At 30.5% G+C, this 15,022-nt stretch overlaps 1 pseudogene; it reads left to right on the top strand.

Moving 5' to 3' along the window:
- The first annotated feature begins 5,893 nt into the window (after window positions 1-5,893).
- LOC114738720 (uncharacterized) lies at window positions 5,894-6,546 on the top strand (annotated as a pseudogene).
- Window positions 6,547-15,022: the final 8,476 nt, after the last annotated feature.

Genomic DNA, 15,022 nt, shown 5'->3' with positions numbered 1-15,022 from the left:
AATCTTATGAAAACTTGTCATTTTCTATTGTAAACCTGTCATTTGATAAATCAATGTGGAAATCCAGTCATTTTAACAGAAAAAGTATGAAAACCTACTGGGAACCTGTCATTTTAACACAAAAACTCAAATTTCTATGAATTGCTTATCAGAAGTTGTCATTCGCCTTACTAAACTTGTCATTCACCTTATTGAACTTGTCATGAATTGTGTATCAGAACTTGTCATCTGCTAAAGAAATCTGAAAATGCTGTCATTTTAACACAGAAACTCGAATTTCTATGAATTGCTTATCAGAAGTTGTTATTCGCCTTGCTAAACTTGTTATTCGCATTACTGAACTTGTCGTGAAGTGGGTATCAGAACTTGTCAACTTGTTATTTTCAACAACTTATCAAACTTGTTATTTTCAATTATGAACACAAGCTGAAAATTAAAATAGAAATGAAGAATAAAAATTCAGATTTATTGGGCGTTGTCTCAGCACCAAGCAATCACCGCACACATTGCAAGCAAACATTACAAGCATTGCAAATGACTGTCACTCTCCCTCAAACTCCCTGACTCTCATCTCTTTCCACAGCAACAGAGAGAATGATGGAAGAGGTTTTATTGTCGACGAAAGAGCAGCTAAGCAAGATAAGAAAAAAGTGATGGGGGATGACAATGAGAAGAGGAACACCGAAAGACATTGTGAGTTACATATACTTTGGGAAAAGAGTGAGGAGAGGGAAGGAAACTTGGAGAGGAAAGAGAGAACGAAGAGGGAGAGGAAAATGAGGAGGCAAGGTCGGGAAGAAGATGATCTGGAGAGGAAGAAAGAGAGAAAAACAGAGGGCATTTTGCACATTCTACCATCATTTCATATTTGCAATTTGGGACCGGGTCCTTTGAAGCTATTTTCCAAATTAAAGGTCCCTAATAGCTATTTTATATATTAGAGGGTCTTTATTTGCAATTTCTCCAAATATAATCTTACTTGATTATTTTATTTAATTGAGATGTTCTCTAATTTTCCAATCAAATAATTCCACCTCTCAAGAATGGCCTATTAAGAGCAGACTCAAGATCCAAAGTCCAATAAAAACTTAACCAAAGTTTCTCGATAACATCAGTAAACTGAGAAATTTGACTTTTGAGGGTTTTGATTGGATCAATTAGGGGGGATTTATTTTTTTGGGTAAAAGTATATATTTGGTTCTTTAATTTTATATAAAGTTTTAATTTATTTTCTTAACTTTAAAAAGTATATTTTTAATCATTTAATCCTAAAATTGTTAGGTTTAAATGAAAAAATTTTATAACAATTATAGTTGTTTTAAAAATAAATTTAATAAGTTAGAAGAATATTTTATCAACATTTAATATTTTGATGTCATCAGTTTTTGCTAATAACGTTAGGATCAAGTGACTAAAAGTATAAATTTTAAAGTAAATAGATCAAATCAAAATCTTGTATAAGATTAAAGGACAGACTCACTCTCTGTACTATTAATAAGATCAATTATAACAAGTCACACACTCATATTTCGGAAATACAAAAGAAAAGAAATTCCACGATCGAACTAGATTACCAAATTCAAGGACTAAAAACTTGAGCTTGAAACCATGTTGTTTTGAGTTTAAAAAATAGTTATTCATCAAATTTGTAATTTACGAACTATATTTTATTCGATTATCTATGCTTTTTATATGAATGCTACGTAACTACGTTTACTACCTATGAATTAATAGATTTTAATTTAAATATTACTTTTTTAAGGTTTATATATGAATATCTTTTTGTAGATTAATTAAATTATGCTATTGACTGCCAACAGAAAATTAAAATATACTATTATTCTTTCGTGATTGAGTTGATCTCAATTTCACCACATTTTAGACTTAATTTTTAAATTTTGACATAGAAGTATTCTGGTTAAAAAATAAAAATCTAGATAAAGTATTAAATATTTTGTGTCTAAAAAAATTGTGCCCAAAATAAATTAAGTATATCTTTAAAATTATACTCGTTTAACAAGTGATTTTGCCTTGAAAAATAATTTCAAGATCCTGATAAATATTCGTAACAAAAAAAATTTCATTTCATTCTTTCTTTTCATCAAGAAAAAAAGGAAAGCAAGTTAAGTACCACGACATGAGATTACGTACTTTGATAGAAACTCATAACGTCTAAATTAGCTAATACTATTCCCACTCTTAATACTAACATAAAATTTATTTAACTAATTTGACTAGATTAAAAAAATTAAGTAAGTTAGTCAATTATAAAAAATATGATATGTTTCTTCTAAAATTTCATGGTTATCTTTCTTAATAACATTCCTCATTTTGATTATAGTTGGAGAAGTCTTAATAGGGGTAATTTAGAAAAAAAATTAATAAATATAAAAAATAAAATTTTCATTTATAACTAAAATTAATTAAATAATTAGGTCTGATATTAGAAGAGTATTATATCACATCGACGTGCAAACGCAGTTACACGTCTGTCTTAAACATGTTTGTTGAATAATATAAACAAAAGATAACCTTACCCCTTAAATCGACTTTCCATTACGAATCAATTTCCTGTTCACAACGAAACTGTCTGAATCCCCTGAAGCTGGAGAGTTCGCAACGATCTTTAAACCACCCAGGACTTCTAATTTGATTCTTTGTCAATAATGAGAAATTTACATTCACACGATAAGTTTTTATCATATAGTTTCAGCACCAAAATGTGCAGATTATTGTGAAGTTACCTTTTTTCTTTAAAAAAAAATCTGACTTATAAAACTAAGAAATTCAAAAAAAAAAAAAAACCAACAATTTGACCCATAACTAGTAAGTATGAGAAGTAATATTAATTATCAAATTATGATTTAATAGTATTGAGACGATGACCGTTTTTATTTTTTTTCCAAAAAAAAAACCTCCTAATTCCCTCCTCAAAGTAAATTCTGTTTTCTTAGTAAGAAATTAGTTAATTAATTAACCTTTTGTAAATTGCCTGAAGAAATTCAAGTTAAATATTATGAAATAATGTCACATTTGGCTATGAATAAATTTCTAAATTAAAATTGGTCAAGTTCAGTTCACCGAACCGATAATGTTGACCTATTTAACTTAATCCAATCTACAAATTTTTGATAACCTAATGCTTTCCACTTCATCAATGTCTATACAAAGCGACGTTTACAAATTTTATTATCTTAATTTTTAATGACTTTTATGTTGAAATTTCAGTTCTTCACATTTCCCTTCACGTTACCTAGTACCCACCTTAGCAGGCATATGGTTTAACAAAAAATAAATAAAAATATCAATCACATAGCCTTTCTTAAAATAATGTCGTGAAATTTTATAGTTTTGAGAAAAAATATTTCCTTAAAATTATGCAAGGATGGTTGATACAATCTATTTTGAGTCATGAATATAAGTTATTTTGCACATAATTAATAGATGTACATATAAAATTTCGTTTTGAAAATAACTACAAGTTACCCCCTGCCAATGGAGGTAAATTTTAAATTATGCATATTTTTTAGTAAATAGTTATTATATATATATATATATATAAACTGACTAATTAACCTGGCCTCAAGTAACTTTTTTATATTCTCATCCATGGAAACTTATTATTTTGGAATAAATCCCATAAATTTTTTTTATTTATACTTTCATCCTAAATATGGGAGTTAGATAATTAATTTATTATTATAAAAAAATTAATTATTTATGATAGATGTGTTGATTTTTTTTAAAATGTTTTTATTATATTGCCCTACGGATGGAAACTTTCTTTGGCATATACAATCCATTGCGATAGTTTAGAAAAAAAAAAATATTAATCTGGAGATAAAATAAATTAAAATTTATATTTAAGATAAAAAAAAAAACATACCAACTAGCTTTAATATCTGGGATCAAAAAGAGTAGAATTTCTCTCTCAAAAATATGATATAAAATTCATGTGATTATCTTTGAACACTGAAAATCAGAATTAATTTACCTCTTTGTAATGTGTTTATTTTATTTAAATTGGTCCTTATAATAACTTATAACAACTTAATAAGGACCAGAGTAGTATGCTGTAAATGTTTTGATGAATGGAATGAGCTTAATATTTTTTGAAGTAAATTCACGAGTCCGAACTTTTAAGGCAAAATATATTGGCACAACTACCTATTTGGCTATTTAAATATGTTAATATTTAAATTTGACTTCCAAGAGAAAAAAGTAAATTAAAAAGAAGGTAACCATTTGACCAAGAAAAAAGTGTTGTCCCTTATCCGCTAACAACTTTTTTTTTTTAGCCAGCGCTAACAAGTTGAAAGAAAGGAATAATTAGTAATGAATTTCATATAGGAATAAAATAGTTGTAACTACCAAAAATTAAAAATATATATAGGGGGAAATATGGAATTAGAATTTGCTCAAGAAAGCTTCATTTAAGAGATAACAATTCTTTTTCGAGAAAAAAAAAAGAGAGAAGGAAACAACATGTTGGAAAAATAAAAAATGATGACGACGAATACCACGTGTGAGGGGGTAATTTACATTAAGTTTCCGAGAAATAATTTCAAGCATGATATATATATATATATATATATATATATATATGGGTCAATGGTGAATGTATTCGTTGATTTTATTTTACCTTTCTTCTACAACAATTCTCTAGAGAAATGAATATCAATTATTATTATTAATATTATTATTGTTATTATCATGATTAAAATATATATTTAGTCATTCAATTTTATATAAATTTTACCAATATGAGTTAAATTTAGTAGAATGGACTATTTTCTCACAATATAACGAATCAAGGTTTGAATTCCTGTTGAGAGATGTATTCATATAGTGCCTGATAAAGTCTTGAATAGGATTGCCCCTAATGGGATGATGCCTATGCATAACAAAAGAAATTATATAAAATTTTTATTTGATCTCTTAACTTAAAAAATATATATTTTTATTTTTTTAATTTTAAAATTATTAATTTTAAATGATGATTATGTGTAACAGCTAGGATTGGAAATGTTTTATTAAGGGTGTGTTTGGATGAAACCAAACCGTGGTTTGGAAAAGTGATTCTGGAAAATAGATTCTGTGAAGAATAGATTTTGTGGAGAATAGATTCTGAGAAAAAGTGATTCTGAGAAGTGATAGTGTTTGGATAGTTATTATCAGAAGCACTTTTTACATGTCAAAATTACCAAAAAGGGTATAAGTTAATATAATAATTATATAAAAAATAAATTTTATGATATATTTTGATTTGAAGAAATAAAATTGTTAATGAAATTTTTTTACTAACATAATTAATAATATATAAGATAATATAATTAATACATAATTAAAATGTGTATATATATTTATAAAACAAAATATTAAATATGTTTATAGAAAAATGAATTTTTTTTGGCTAACAGAAAAATATGATCAATTTTTAAAAAAAGAAAAATATGATCAACACTGTTAAAATTATATTTTTTATTTTTAAAAACTTTTTACAAATTTTTCATAAAAATATAAAATAAGTTACACAAATTATACTTAAAATTTGATAAGGAAAAAATGAAATTTAATATGTAATTTAAGAAATCTTAAAATTAATATATGCGTATTGTGTAATTTGATTGGGCATAACGACGATATCCCTTTTTATTTTAAAAATTCTAAAATAAAGGAATAATGTTCTCTGATTTTTTTTCCCTTTAGATAAAAACCCATCGTTACCAACATAGAATTTTCATCCCAAAATGAATATTATGGGACAATTCAGGCCACGTAAGCTTAAGACCCCACCACTATATATGGGACAAATGCCAAAACTTTTTATAAAACCCCTACTGTTAAGGATCATCGCCCGCACCAGAATTGGTTCAAAGTTTCAATCTTTCTTTCCATTATCAGTTTATCAGTACCACCCAGAAGCTCTCAAGACACCAAAGAACCACCATGTCTTTAGTAACAGAGGAGCTGAAGGCAAAAGCTGAGGTGTACTATGGAGGCCAAGTTTGCAAAGAGAGGTTCTCTTTGTTGCTGGCTGAGATGGGGCTACCAGATGGGCTCTTGACGACGACGTTTCAGAAGGAGGAGGAGAACAATATGATCCAGGAATGTGGCTTCGTGAAGGAGATAGGTTCGTTTGGCTGAAGCTTAGTGAGAAGAAAGAGCACAGGTTCGACAACATCCTCGTATGCCTCAACACCGAGGTTACGGCATTCTTGGGGCCAAACAAGATCAAGAATCTGAGAGGGGTCAAAGCCAGGGACTTCCTGGTTTGGTTCACCTTGATCGAGATTTATGTCAGAGACCCTCCTCCTCCACAAGGTTCTGTTATTACCTTCAAGTCTCTGGTTGGCTTGTCCATGTCTTTCCCTCTGTCTCTCTTCAAATCAGACGGGGAAGAAGAAGAAGCAAATCTACCCAGAAGAAGCAAACTGATAGCTGCGATCTTCTTCCGCTGAGCTGCGATTTCTCTCACCGGCACCTTCAAACCATGGCTGGACAACGACTTCTTCACGAGCGGCTGGAATGGAATGGAACTCTGAAGATAGACCGATTGGAATGGAAGAAATAATTGAAGCAGAGGAAATAATTGAAGCCGGGGTAATTTTAGTCATATGAGGAGGGCCCACCATCAGCCTTCAGCAATGAGCCAGAAGCGAATGAAAGTTGCTTCTAATGAAACCATGGTTTGGGGGTTCAAAACCATGGTTTCCTCCAAACCATGGTTTTAAATTTTTCAGAGGCTGTTTGGCTAGCATTTTTTCCAAACCATGGTTTGGGTTTAGGGAGCTTGTCAAACAGGGCCTAAGACAACATTTAACATGTGAGGATGATATTCCCCCCACCCCCCCCAAAAAAAACAATTTTAGTAACGTTTACAGCTCCATCACATGGGGGTCCAAAAAACTAGGAATTAAAGTGCTGGTACTTTATGTCCGTATCCATTATTTGTTTTTTCTCAGTGTCCTTGTGCATTAATTCGTTGAAAGGACATGGCAGTTACTTATGAATTTTCTATTCGAATGGTTAAGAGGGGAAAAGAAGCACGAGTGAGATTCGCAAAGCTGGAGCATTGAACAAACACCCATTAAAAAAATTAAAAAAATGCAGACGAGAAATAGTAGGGGTCAACTTTTTGATTGGTCCAAAAAAGTAGGAACTATGTGTCAATCATTAATTGACAGCTGGTCAACAGCATGAGAAAAAATTTATGCGACATTCTGCAGGGAAATTTCTGTTCATTGCCCGAGAAAATCTTCTCCTAGAGAGGGCAAAAAGACTATGTAGATATCTAATTAAGATATTTTTTTGTTGTAAATAACTAGAGCCCGGGAGGTATGAGATCCAAGCCTACATGCTATATATCCCTCTAATCTTATATACAAGTCATTTTTAGCTTATTTTATACAGATTAAAAAAAATTTTAAATTTTAATAATTCTTATTTAAAATTTAAGAACTTTCTAATTTTATTCCTATTTAATATACATTATACTTCATATAAATAAGGTTAAGACAATAATAAATAAAAAATAATACATCAATACAAAAAATTTCTCTCAATATCTTATTAATAGGATCAAAAATGTCTTTTCACTTTGTCCTATAAATAGGACAAGAAGAGTATATGATTAACACCTAAAGGGCTTAGAAAGGTGTTATTATCATGTTTCAATGTATTCTTATCAATGTATGAGTTTTAGGCATTCTTTTATTAGAAATAATTTTATTCGAGGCATTGAATATTAGATATGAGTACATCTCCTAGCGAAAATTTAAACTTTAGTTTAAGACATTATAAGGGACTATCTTCAAAAAAAAAACAAGAAGAAGAACTTTATGATTTTCTATTTCAATCTCAAAACATACTTCATTAAAGAATCAAAACTAAGAGTAATGAAGTGCCACGTGTTTACCTTGAAATCAAAATTTATGCAAAGAGCCCTACTTGTCATACTGTTAAACCAATTTGACTGTCTCAAACCCATCCACATAATTGCCCAAGGATTATTAACTAAACTCATATAAAATTAAACTCATAAGAGTGACTAAATTGAATAGAAATAAAAGCTCATAGTAGTGCAGATCCTTCTCAACCATCACATGTAAGATCTGAGAGTTAAGGATTTAATGGATGAGTATAATTCTCTCATCCCTCTTCCAATTCCAACGTGTAGAACGCCCCATCACAACTATCGTATCATTAAACAACAATATGAACTCTTCATTCATTCAGCAACAACGCAATTCTAACTTAATCTTGTTTCTTTTTCAATCCCTATTTTCACTGTGATCACTCAACTAGATCCACGTTAAGAGGATTATTAGGGGAAAAAAGGATATCAAGTGCTTAATAAATTTTGCAAAGTAGTATATAAAATGAAAAGGCTTTTAAATAGGTCTTGTGCCTCAAGACAAAATGGACGTAATTTTTGCTAATGCAAGAATATTAACTAAAAATATTAAAAAAATCATATCTTTTATAGAATAGTCAATAATAAAATTGAATTTCCTCATATAATGACAACTTCTTCATACTTTATATATGCTCTTAAGATTTTCAAGGATTCAAAATAATGTTTTTGGATGTTAATACCCAATTTATTTTCAGTATGAGATCCTTTTTTCCATTAAAGGGGCAAAAATTAATGACATAAGATTACAAGTAGAATCAAGCCCTAATTAATTGAATGTTCCGGGTTTTTGGAAGATAATTCCCAAGACTACTGAATCTTATTTTAAGAAAAATACTTACACGCAATTAAAAAATTTGATACAAGGTCCTTAATTAATTGTCCAATAAAAATAAGCTTATGGGATGTAAATATGCTAACTGAGTGACTAAATTCATATGTACGGTTTTTTATTTCAATGGTCAAAGATTTTGAAACGTATATTTCTTTTAGAAATTTGAGGAACTTTTGTGTATTAATTTTCAAACAAAGGGCCTGGTTGGCTGTCAATCATCCCATTTTCATACACTTTTTTGGGGGACAAATTCGGGCTTATTTGGTTTACAAATTATAAATGAGCAGAAAATAAACACAAAGAATTTACCCAAATGAAAACGAAAGACAAGAAGTGACATTTGGTATGTAAAGTTTCTGTATGATTGCTTGAAAATATTGAGTTCATGCGAAGAAAAAGAAGAGTAAATTGTTTTGATACCCATAGAATAAAGATAATAAAATAAATAGTAAAATATAAATAAAATAATAATATAGATTATTTTAATAGTATAACAAAAAAAAATTTATTTACTACAGAAAATCTTTTTCATTCAAAATTCTTCAAGTTGCGTATCTCAATAAGATTGTAGAAAACTAAAGTTTTGCTATGTAAGATAAGAACAAAAGGGCACAAAATCATCCACAACATACCACTTTAAAACACGTCACTTTTTTTAAGGGATTAGTCAGTGTAATAATTTGATGGTGATTAATTAACAAAATGGGCTTTTCTTAGCTAAAAAAATTATAATTTTGGATTTTTCTTTAGTTTGAAAACTAAATTAACCGAAACCACCCTTATGATTATCACTTTCGCATTCGTATTTATTCTCATAGGAGGGAAGAATTCAAAGGTTTTTGTTTTGTTTTTTTTTCCCCTGGCCAAAACCTCAAAAGGGTATTCATTGTTCAAAGATTTCATCTCTCTTTCCCACGAAAACTTAACAGTGAACAAAAAGCCGCACTAGGGAAAAAATTATTGAAAAAGACCAGCCTCTTAAAGTCAAGCAATTTTTTTACAAGGAAGAAAACATTAAAAAAAATGAAAAAGGTTATAAACAAAAAATATCAGACCCATCAAATTAATATCCCCAATCAAGTATTCACCATTCATTGCTTCTTCACGTTCGAGAAGCCAAGCTTAGCAATGGCTTCTTTGGAGCAGGAATGAACTTCACCACCCAACCAATAGGCTAAGAAATAGCTGCAATTGTAATGCACGCACCCCACTGCCCCCAATTCAACCTCTTAGTATCTGCAAATTTCTTCAAAAACTCCACCATTAGCACTTGAAGCACAATGGATTTTCTTATGATTCCCAGAAACAATTTGTTCATGTGAATCCCCTAGAACACATTCTTCTTCTCCAGCTTCCTCGTATTGAACTCATTAACACTTGGCATAACACAAATGTATCAAAGTGCCATTTATGTTTGAACTTGTGAAGACCGTTCTTTCAAAACCCATTTAAATTAAATCAAATAATGAAAGATTAACCATGATAGAAAAGAAGAAACCTTAAAAGTATAAAATCCCTATCATGATTGAAAGAAATTAACTTACATCACAAACAACCCATATTATAAAAAGGCTTTACACATCTAGCATGATTTAAAGATAAAGCACTATTTTGTTGGAATAGATTAAATTAGTTCATATCATTCCTCAACTTGGGCCTTGAGCTTCCAAAGTCTAGAAATAGCATTGAACCATTAGCTAAAACAAAACTCATATTTTCAAACGCACGAATTGATAAGTCATTTTAAAATAAACTAGGGAGTCCATTAATCAAAAGTCAACTCTTCCAAAAGAGTGCCACATGCAAAGTCTTAGAGGCCTCTTGCCTTCTAACGACACTCCCATCAAATAGCAGCAATTAAAAGTATTAGTCTATAACAACAAAGTAGATGAGCCCTATGTAACAATATATAATAAATCAGTACATAAAACAAAAGAGGGGGAGGCCATATAAGCTATATTAGCACACTAACTCTCCAGAGCCTTCCTTGATGGACCACCGCATGAACTATCACCTGAGATAGTAGAAACTACAAGGTGAGACAAAAGCCTTAGTAACCAGCTTTCCAACTCATTATACATACTAACATGTGTTTGTAAGGTGTCAAGTGGGACAGTTATTGATTCTCAAGAGATATAGATATATCAATAGAAATATAAAACACATATATTAAGATAATCTCAATCATCCAAACCCTCACTATGAGCAATCAATTAGACATATAGGCTTTTCCCTCACTCTGGGAGACGAATAGGAAGCCACAAGGACTTATCCCTTACTGGGGGGGAAGGAGGAAGCCAACCAATGTGCACTAGTGGCGACCTTACCATGTGGTAGAATAGGACTCAACTCAAAATCCAAATAATAAGCAATCATTCATAATATAATGAGAAATATATCAATCTTTTTTCAATATAATCCATAAGATATAAATCATATATTTTTCCAAACGGCTCAATCACAATTCTAAATGCCCCATAAGACAATTTTCATAGCTCAAAAAGGTATAACATATCTTCTCAAGTTCTAAATAGCACATCACTATTTCAAAATATCAAAATACTCACAAATAGCATATTAGCATATATAACAAGTATACAGTGGTTATCTCTCTTCAAAGCAATAAAAGAATTACCACAAGGTTAACCTCGTGCTCAAACCAATAATTAATGTACACAATTAATATAACCACATATTAATATAAGCTAATTAATTAATTAATTAATTAAGCTTATATATTTTAGTTAAAATTTTAATTTAATTTTATTTAATTGTATAAAATTCTTAATTTATAAGTTAAGCTTCAAAATTCAAAAAAATTCTCTAATAATATATCCTCAGCATTTTCAACATTCTAAACCTAGTAAAATCTCAATAATATGTCAAACAACCCAAATAAATTATTTTACTTAATTTTAATCGGTAAAAATATGATAAATATATATATGATAAATAACGTATTTTTCAAATAAAAAAGTTAATTTAATTACTAAAAACCAACAAATGGAAAAATCTAAATTAATTAAAACTAACTATTTATTTACCTCTAAATTCTTATTGTCATCTATTGTCAAAACTCAATACTTACTCCATATCTAAATCTCAAAATTTTCTCTAATCATTATATTGATACTGCCATTAGAACGCTTAAAATATATAGAAAATATTTATGAAGAAAGTTTGATGCAAAGAAGTAATTTTATGTACCTAAATTATTCCCAAAGCTTGCCCTCTCCTTCAGAAATGGCAGACAGTCCTCTCCACACTCCCTCTCTATGTCTTTCTCTTCCTCTCGCTCTCTTTTTATCTGTAACCTTCAACCGTTCCTCGCCCATTTTTTCTTCTTTTATTAATTCCTCCCTTCAACAATCCATCCCTATTTTCTTCTTCTTCATAAATGTTGCCACCTTTTCCATCGAATTCAATAGAAAAGGTGTTGTTTTTTTTTTTACTTTCTATTTTTTATAATAAAGTATTATTATTTTATAATAATTAAATATTGTTATTTTATATTATTTAATTATTTTTATTTTTTTGAAAATTTTTTATACTAATATGATATTCAAGATGCTACAACTCCCCCCACTTAAAAAGAACTTTGCCCTCGAAATACAAACAACCATACACAAAAATAAATAAACAAAAGCAACTCAAGATTCTTACCAAGGAAACAAAGGCACTCACAATGTATCTGTTCCTCGATCTCCCAAGTAGCATCACCGAGACTCATGCCTTTCCAAAGACTTTAACAAGGCAAATGGTCTTGTTCCTCAACTATTTGTCTTTAACGTCCAAAATCTGCTCTGGTTCCGCTAGATAGGTTAAATTCTCTCGCAACTCGACCTCTTCAAGCTCAATAACATGAGATGGATCTGGATGATATTTCTTCAACTGAGACACGTGGGACACGCCATGTAAACTAGAGAGATGTGGCGGCAGTGCAATTCGTTATGCAACAGGTCCAATTTGCTCTAAAATCTCATAAGGGCCCATGAACTGGGGGTGTAAGATTCTTAGCCTTGAAGGATTTGCCAACACATGTGATAGGTGAAACCTTAATAAATACTAATCACCCCCTTCAAATTTTAAAGGTCTCCTCCAATGATCTATATAACTCTTCTATGGACTTTAGGCTGTTAACAACTTTTGTTTAATGATATCAATCTTTTTGGCTGTAATGTCCATTAGATCTGAGCTAATAACTGTTCTTTAATTTCACTTAATTTAGTCCAACAAAATAGAAATCTACATGTCCTCCCATATAAAGCCTCATAGGACGCCATTTGAATACTAGAGTGATAGCTGTTGTTATAGGCAAACTCATCTAATGATAAGTGAGTGTCCTAACTGCCCTTTAGCTTTATAGCGTAGGCCTTCAACATGTCCTCGAGAGTCTGAATAGTCCTCTCAGTCTATCCATCAGTCTGAGGATGATAAGTAGTACTAAACTTGAGCTTAGTGCCCATAGCTTCATGTAATGACCGCCAAAAGTTTGATGTAAACCTTGGATCCCTATCTGAAATGATGGACTTCGGTACTCCATGAAGTTGAACAATCTCATCTATATATAGCTTTCTGAATAGTTCCAAGGAGTAAGTACTCTTGATAGGTAAGAAGTATGCTGACTTAGTCAATTTATCCATAATTACCCATATCATATCATAGCTAGTTGGGCTTCTTGGCATACCAGTGATGAAGTCCATAGAAATACTGTCTCATTTCCATTGGGGAATATCAAGATTCTTTAATGGTCCTGGAGGTTTTTGATGTTCTATCTTGACCTTCTGACATGTCATATACTTCAATAAAAAATTTGTGACATTCCTTTTCGTTTTTGGCCATTAGTGGTTCCTTTTTAAATCCTGATATATCTTAGTTATCCCTAGGTGTATCGTGTAATTACGTTGACGTGCCTCTTCTAGAATAGCCTTTTTGATTTCCTCATTATCAAGGACACAAATCTTCTTCTTGTACTTCAGGATTCCTTTTTCACTAATTTCATAATCAGGCACATTGATGATGCTTTTGTCGTCAAAGCATTCAATTAAACTAGGTCCTAATTAATTTGTAGTTTAAGATCGACCTAAGTCATTACTTTCAAGGAGCAAGTTGTGGGTTTCTTTAGGTGAAAATTTAGGTGATAAAAAAAAAAGCAATAAAGTGGACCCAAACTAAAATGCAAAATTCTAATTCTAAATGCAAAATGCAAATGTCCTAAAATCTATATGAAAATTAAATCAAAATAAATGAATGCAATGTAATTTTTGGGGGGTTTTTTGAAGGAAAATAAAAATAATGAATAAAGAAAATTAATCAGAAAGCAAAGAGAATTAGCAAGTAAAAATTCAGAGATTTCTCTTCAGGTACGGTAGAGGGAACAACTTAGGATTCGCATGAATTCAACCTTCATAACCTTAATCAGTTAATTAGACCAAAAGGAGGTGATAAGGGAGTGGAATTAATAAACTTAACTACCTACTTGAAATAAAGGAAACCCTTAACTTCAAAAACCCTTAAACCATTAGAGAACTCATAACAGTACAAGGTTAGTTAATTAAGCCTATTAAAACCAATGAAGATAATTCAATTTAATTTTAAAAATTATGTTTGAAATTATCCAATTAAACAATTAGATAATCAACCAACTTAATTAAACAATTAAGAGGTGAAAGAACCCAAATTTTGCAATTCAAACCACATTGATAATTAAACTCATAATAAAAACTCAATTATAAATTCAATTAACAATGCAAAGGTTCCAAACATATATTCCAACAAGTATCTTGGCACAAATAAGATCCAAATATCAATTTAATCCAAGAATAAAATTGACAATCTAGAACTAAATTGTCTCAACAAAATTACAACTTGAACTCATTTAAAATTAAACAAATTCAAGTCCTTGAATTAAAAAGATAAATAGAATATCACTCCCTTGTGGTCTTCAAGTGCTAGCCCAAGGCTTTAGTCTTCCTTCAAGCTCCTCCCAAGTTGCCTCCCTAACAAGCTTAAGCTTCCATCAAATTGCCTTCTCCTCCAAAATTGTTAAATGCTACGGCCATGAATTGATGAAAGGTGATGATGATGTGGAGGTGGGAGCTGGATCGCCTCAAGGAAATGGATGTGAGAGAAAGATGGTTATTCAATTGCTCATCGGCTGCGTGACGTGAAGGAGGGGAATTTATGGGCACTGCGCAGGAATGGAGAAGTGAATAATTCTCTTGATCACCAGCCTCAACGTGATCCGTCCCTCCGGATATTAGGTGTTGAAT

This window comes from Neltuma alba, unplaced genomic scaffold (genome assembly GCF_004799145.2).
Source record: "Neltuma alba isolate B1F8T4 unplaced genomic scaffold, ASM479914v2 tig00013669_pilon, whole genome shotgun sequence".
NCBI lineage: Eukaryota > Viridiplantae > Streptophyta > Magnoliopsida > Fabales > Fabaceae > Neltuma > Neltuma alba.
This window is presented reverse-complemented; position numbering and strand designations above follow the sequence as displayed.